Below are 7,413 nucleotides of genomic sequence, written 5' to 3' on the forward strand. Positions count from 1 at the left end.
TTCTAAGGGGGCTACCATGCCATGGCAGCTGGAAGATGCAGCTTCCATCACCATGCATCACCAAAGCTGCACTGTTTGTGCAGCTTTGAGAAAGCAGTTGCTGTCCGCTGCAAGGTAGGTGACAGCCTCCAGCTGCTAGCACCTTTGGATCCACTTCAGTTTTCCAGCCAAGGCCACACTCTTCCCAGGCAGCCCCCAGACAGTGCATGCTCCATAGCTCCTCCTCCTTGGCCATGGCTTTGTCAGATCTGCATCGTGGTCTGAGGCTGCCTTACCCAACCCTCTTCCTCCTTCCTTTCACTGGTAAGAAATCTGCCTGGTGGTCTGAAGGCTTCCCCTGCCCACTTCTTTCCCTCCTATTTGTATCTTGCCCTTGCTTATCTTCCAATAAACCACCTGCACTCCCAGCAGGAGTATCTGCTTCCTGGGGAACCCAACTGACACAGTGACTTTATTCTTTCTAAAGATTTTTAAAACTATATATCAAAATTAAGTTTATTGTAAAAAGTAGTATAGAAGTAGTATAGGAGTACAGAACTAGATTAACAATATAGAGATATTCACATCTAATGAGTAATAAGTCAAATCTGATCTAAGGAGTGATAAATCAAATCCTCCTCTCTGGTTCTCCCCAACCCCAATTCTACTCCTTGGAGGAGCCTTAGACTTGCTATGCATCTTTCTCCATATCTTTCTAGGCATATGCAAATATATACAATTTTGTATTGTACAAATAACTCCATATTCCATATATTCTAGTGAACCAGAATTATTTTTTTATTTAGCTATATGTTTTAGAGACCTTGCCATGGCATGACAATAAATCTGCCCCTATCTTTTGGACTGCTGCTGCACACGTTCCACTTTGTGCAATTTCAGGCATATCTATTTTTTCTTTCATCCTTATATATCCTTGTTTTGTTTTTCTTTCTTTAAATTTTTTTCTCTAAATGAAACAATATAGATATAAAAAATATACACAGTAACAAAAAGTTCAAACTATGGAAATGAAAAAGTAAATTTTACCTTTCTTTGCCACTGGGTACAAATCTCACTCCCCAGAGACTATAGGTTTTGATTTTTGTTCTATTATAGTGGTTTCTATTATAATTTTAAGTGTTATACTTTTACTTATTTTTAAGTGTTCGTTAAATAATAGTTACTATAGCTAAAAAAGGAAACAGCAATAACAACTTATATTGAGTAATATTTTAATGGGCCATAAGGTGGGCCAAAAGCTTATACGCATGCTCAGTACCCTACCTTGAACCAAAAATGTGACCAGGCAGGATGACATCATAGTTAATTCTGTGAACTCTACAGGCAGTCTGAGTTCTAATTCTGGCTCTGTCACTTCCTGGCTGTGCAATCTTGGGCCCTACGTGTCTCATTTGTCTCATCTCTAAAATTAAGGTACAATTGTTATTTAGCTGGTAGAGTTTTCATGAATTAAAGAGAATGGCCTTTAGTATAAAATATATGAAGATTTGGATTCTACCAGTGGCATATATTGATCACATGTTGACAATATTAATCTTGGACTTCTCAGACATCGGTAAAAATGGGACTGGTAAAAGCTGTCCCTCAAAGTTGTGTGAGAATTCTATTAATGAAGTAGGATATGTAAAACTTTCTAGCATATAGTAGGCACTCACTCCACAAATGCTAATTTCTCTTTTCAGTCCTGGTAGGAATGTATGATTGCCCTAGACATGAGGATCTTGGATAATTTTCTATAGTATCTCCAACAGTTCATGAGTTTCTCGATTGCTTAGAGAAAGTCCATAGGATGCTGCAGCTATCACACGAGCCTAAAACTTCAGTCTTTGATCAAGAAGAAAAACATTTCTGATTCTAACAATGACTGAGATATGCAGCAGGTTGCAAATTTCTTCCATTTCAAAATGATGCCTGATTACTCATAGTATGTCAAGACTATTAGGATTTTTCTGAATGAAAGACTTCAGTGGCACATCGAAGTCGTTATTCTATAGTTGATAAATGAACAGATTATCTTTGTTTTCCCTTCTTTATCATTAGGTCCATATTTTGATGTGGATATTCTGATGAGTCAAGACAGCAAATTCATACATCATTACATTTACTATAGAGCTGTCAGCACTGGAATACCCAATTTGCTGAGTACTAAGGATCTTAGAAGCAAAGTTTATATTGCCTCTGTCTTGCTGATCACTACTGGTCAGTTAATAAGATGATGTGTTATTTTTGTTTCTTTGCTTTTAATAAGATAGGAAAAAATATTTTGTTTATGTAAAGTAGAAAACCTAGTGCTGTTATGTTAGGGAACATACATTATTATGCCCCTTGGTCTCGTGAGGTTGAGCAAAACATGGTTTGAGAACAATTGCATTACCTTTGAAACGATATTACTTAAGTGATAACTTTAAGCCAAGAGTTTTGCACATATAAGCAGAAGTGCAGGAAATGAGTGCGGTATACTCAAATACAAATTGATTGGCAAGGAAAACTAGAAACTTGGAAGGAAACTTTATATTAGTTTATTTTATAGTTGACATAAAGATAAAGTTAAGTGTTGTTATGAAGGCTGACTCATAAAAAATAAATACATAAAAAATAAATAAATGAAATTAAAGGAACAACTCTTCTAGAAAACTTTCAGACATGTGATAATAAATCTATAGACCTCCAGAAACCCAGTTGGAAAATCAGGTTCTAGTGGTCTTTGGGATCACATTCCCTCTTTGGTCTGATCCTCCAGTCCCTGTCTCAGAGGACTGTTGTAAAGAGAAGGCAGGTTCTTCACTCCTCTGAAAGAGGCATGTCTTTCCCTGCTCCTTTCTACCCCAGCTTTCGAAGGACATTTGGGGATGAGCTCAAGGGAAATACGAGCAGAAAACACAGGCCAGTTCTTTTCTAAGCTATAGGGAGAAATATTTTCCCTTGAGTTTATCTTTTCATGCCTTTTACTGACCAACCTTGAAGGCCACCATCAGATGACAAGCCGAGTGGGGATGTCCAAGCAGAATGCGCCAACTGCTTTTAGCTCAGGCAAAAGGATCCCTTGATTCTTACCCAAGGTCTGAGTCTGATCATAAAGGTAGGAGGCTAGAGAGGGATTTAGAGCTAAGGATCGATTTCAAATGAAAAGAGGTTTGTGTGTGTGTTTGTGTATGTGTACTCTTTGGATATCTGGAGTAACAGCATGCAGAAAAGAATCCCGGTGACACTCATCGGGGGGAATACGATGCGTGCACCTGTCCCGGGACAGTGCTGGAGGCACTGCCCTGCCTTCTGGTCTGATCATGGGAGCATCACAGAAGCATTTTCCAGTTTTCTATTTTTTAAGACTCAATCTTTTTGGGTGAAATAAGCCAAGCACAGGAAGACAAATCTTGCACATTCTCACTCATATGTGGGAGCTAAATATGAAAACCATTGACCTCCTGGAGGCAGAGAGTAGAATGATGGTTCTCAGAGGCTGGATGGGTAGCAGGGAGGGGGCATAAAGCGGGGATGGTCAATGGGTGCAAAATATAGTTAGATAGAATAACGGTATTTGATATCACAACAAAGTGACTATAATCAATAAAAAGTTAGGGTATACTTTAAAATAACTAAAAAGGTAAAATTAGAATGTTCCTAACACAAAGAAATGATAAATGCTTGAGGTGATAGATATTCCAATTACCCTGATTTGATTAATTCAGATTGTATGCTCATATTCAAACATCACACACTCTATAAAGATATACAACTCTTATGTAGCCATAATCATTAGAAAGAAAAATCAAAGATAAAAGGGGGAACCCTCAAACTTTTAACCTTAGCTTGGTTTGCTGACAAGTCAGCCTGGTTTCCAAGTTGTTCATTTCACATGAGCTGAGTTTTTATACAGTGTGGATGGAATGAAAAGTCAGTGAATGGTTTGAGAAAATGCTCCAAGACATGGAAATTTGGTCAGGATTATCATTTAAAACAAGAGAATCTTTGAAACACTGGGCATTGTTTCAACTTGAAACTATAATTGTGAAAAATACATAATTGCAAAATTATAGCATCTCAAAGAACATTCAATGGATGTTTCAATATTTTCTATGATGTCAACCTATCTTTACGACACATTGTCTGAAAATCTGAGCTTATGAGAGATTTCCTGATGTAGTTAATACATTTTAGTTTTTCTCATAATTTATTTTTTTCTTATCTGAATTGTTAACATTGCTATTTGGAGCAACATTTTTGAGAGTTTTACGGTACTCTTTTTTCTGCTTGAATTGTAGTGTCTCATACCATGAATCATGACTTGAATATTTTCAGTCCTGTTGTCCTAATGTTGATGGTACCAATGACCTTTTCTTGGTTTTTAATAGGTGATAAGGTCACTTTCTGCCTTCTTCTTTATCACCTTATTTCTAAATGCAGTTTAAAATTAGGTGTATAGCATTTGTTCCTTGAGTAATTTCTGTTATCAGGAGATGACTTTTTACTTTAGTTTTTCAGTAAAATTTATTTTTAAATTGCTACAATTTCTTTAGAGTTTTTTTTTTTTGTTATTTAAATTGAAACCCTGGAGTCACTCTTTGGATAGGGTAATAATAATAAATATTAATCTCAATTTGAGTAATTACCTCTATACCTTTCACAGATGGGGGGGGAGTGACCAGACCTTTCTAAGGGATTTCACAGTGGAGGTTTTGAGGCACACGGTTAATGATTATATCATCACCAAAGTGTTTGTAAGACTGTGTACAGATGTGGACATCAGAAAATACATGTCTATTTTAATTTATGCACTTTCAATAAAAAGCAAAATTATATTCCACTTAGACCCAGGTAAAAGCTGTCAATAGTAACTATAAAGTCAGATTTTAAACTACACATGTGCTCAGAATTGGCAGTTCTAATTGGTCTGCCATAAGCTATTGGGAAATGGATAAGTGCTTTCAAAATGTTTATGGGTGAAAAATCCAGAATGTTACCTTCAGTTTTGCCAGAAGTTGAGGATCCCACTGGAACTTTTCGCACTAAAATAAATATAAAAATGGAACTTGTACCCTTCTTTAGCCAATGAGGCAGTCAGACGATCATGCTGCCTGTTCCAGAATTATGTAATTTATTGCTATTTTAGGAATGAAATAATTTTTAAGTGAATGTGCCCATCTATTTATTTTCCAGAGTCTGGCAAAAGACAAATGGGACTGCAAGCCTCCGTGTTTCCCAGGCTTACCTGACTTGTCTGCTCGAGGGCAATCTTAATGCAGCCTGTTGGAGTGTCACACGCTCCCCTTCATCCCAGGAGCAGCCACAGAACAAAATCGCCGTCTCAGGAGACAAGTTTGAATCACATCCACCCAACACTCTCCTAAAAGTGTGTCCTGAGTTCACTTTGAGTAATGGGAAGAGAAATCAGGCACAGCCTCACACACTCCTGATTTGGGTTCTAAAACGATGAAATGAATGAGGATCAAGGAGCTTCTGACACGTCGCTCAGTCATGGGCTCTGACCTGTCATACATCTGTCACAGTCGCACTGAAATAGACCCAGGGACTTAATATCTTTGAGGTAATAGAGAACTTCTCTTTCAGTTGGACTTCAAGAAATGAATTAAGGCTTGTCAGTGTGAGTTTTAAACAGACACAACTCCAGTTTAAACCTTGGCACTGGAAGACAGATGGATATCCAGTGTCGTAAGTTCAGAAAGGAGTATTCATTGGTTGTAAGAGCCAATGAGATAGAAAAAATGATAAAAGATCTCCAGGGGACATCAACCGATTGGCCTGCTCTTTGAAACTCTCTCCCTCTGCAAGGTCTGGAGATTCATCCAAAGCCAGGACTCGGGGTGTGGTTCCTGCCTTTTCCTCTTCGTCTCTTCCCTCCCTCCAGTACTTGCCAGCTATTCTAGAACAGTCTTCTTCCCAGGTGCTGTTTTGTGGATGTCTGTACTAACCCCTGTACTGGTAGTATTTTGTATTTTCCCCCCAATGGATATGAAACGTTCTAATTCTGCTTAAGCAGAATGACACAATGGGAGCTTTGTTGGGAGGAAATGACTGGTATTAGAAATACAATATGCCACCTGGAGGTCCTCCCATAGGGGTGCTGATTACCTGGTCTGGTGAGCCCTGCTGAATGAAGGTTCTGATTCTACAGCGTCTTAAACCCAGTAGTCAAGTAGGAGCCACTCAATTCAAGCATTGGTGCTATAATAATATCTGGAGGAATTATTTAACACATTAACTGCCACACTGGAAAAAAAATTTTTTTCCCTGGGGCCATGGTGTTTTATTAAAACAAAATGATTCTTTCTAATTTATTTTTTATTGTTTTCTCTGCGTGAGTTATATGCAATCCAATCCATATTTTTAGATTTAAATTGTTAATATTAATGGTAATAATCAGAACATCAACAAGTAAGATTTTTACTAACCAACTGCAGGGTTTTGCTTCACAAGGCCCAGAGCTCAAAACTGGCCTGAGTTAAATACAACTCACATGGCAGTCAATGTGTTAATTCACAACTTTATGGTAAATAAAATATGGAAATTAGATGATTAGCACACACTGTGGAGCTAGAATTGGCATGTTTCATAATAGAGGCCCATAAATATATAAACAACTATCAAGGGTGATAATCACAGACTCTCCTCAGGAAGAAAAATCCTGATATGTTTATTAATAAGAAGCTCAGAGATATATAAGTTCCCACTCCTCACAAAACACGCACTAAAGTTGATTGATAGAGTCTGGCCAGAGAGGTGAAGAAGAAAAGAGTTCAAAAAATAGTCAATTTTTAAAACAAGTAGGCCTGTTGAAAAGTCATGAAAACTATACACCAAAAAGGGACAGTTGGACATGAAAAATATCCTCTGAAAGGTTCATCCCATTTTAGGTCACCTCTGAGGCCCGGAGCTGCTTCGGAGAGGGTTTGGCCCATGGCCATTCCACTAGCTCAAAGGACTCTGGTCCCTCTGCTCTCCCAGTGCTTGTGGCAGCTCCATGAAAGCAAGATGGCTACTGAGACACTCTGTCACCAAGCCTACGTGCCAAGACCCACAGGCCCGCTGTTGCATGCTGATCCTGTGCCCTGAAAGTGTCCCTCCGTGCAGCTGGCTGCAGCCTCACTACGCTCCAGGTGTGACCGTCATGGCCTGTTGGCAGATCTCTGTGCCGCTCTGCCTGCTAATTTGGAGTCAGCGATGGTCAGGGTCTTCCTCATGGCCACTTTGCTGGTTATGATTTTGTCTGTACATCTCTGCCAGAGGTATATGTTCCATGAGGTTCTCTCCTTCACTTGGTAAGGAATCAGGAAGAGTATGAGAAGGAGCAGTAAGAGCCACGCTGACTTCCATGGCCTGGTGCCTTTCACAAGGTAATGGGGTGTGTCTCATGTCTGCTGCGTGTGGAGAGAGAAGCAAGGTAGGAACTTCTTG

At 38.9% G+C, this 7,413-nt stretch overlaps 1 long non-coding RNA gene across 1 annotated transcript; it reads left to right on the top strand.

Moving 5' to 3' along the window:
* Positions 1–1,352: 1,352 nt before the first annotated feature.
* LOC142872854 (uncharacterized) lies at positions 1,353–5,749 on the top strand. The gene is made up of 2 exons (XR_012920943.1): positions 1,353–1,413; positions 5,158–5,749. It is a non-coding gene; the product is annotated as an uncharacterized LOC142872854 (long non-coding RNA).
* Positions 5,750–7,413: the final 1,664 nt, after the last annotated feature.

Source organism: Microcebus murinus, chromosome 9, assembly GCF_040939455.1.
Source record: "Microcebus murinus isolate Inina chromosome 9, M.murinus_Inina_mat1.0, whole genome shotgun sequence".
Taxonomy (NCBI): domain Eukaryota; kingdom Metazoa; phylum Chordata; class Mammalia; order Primates; family Cheirogaleidae; genus Microcebus; species Microcebus murinus.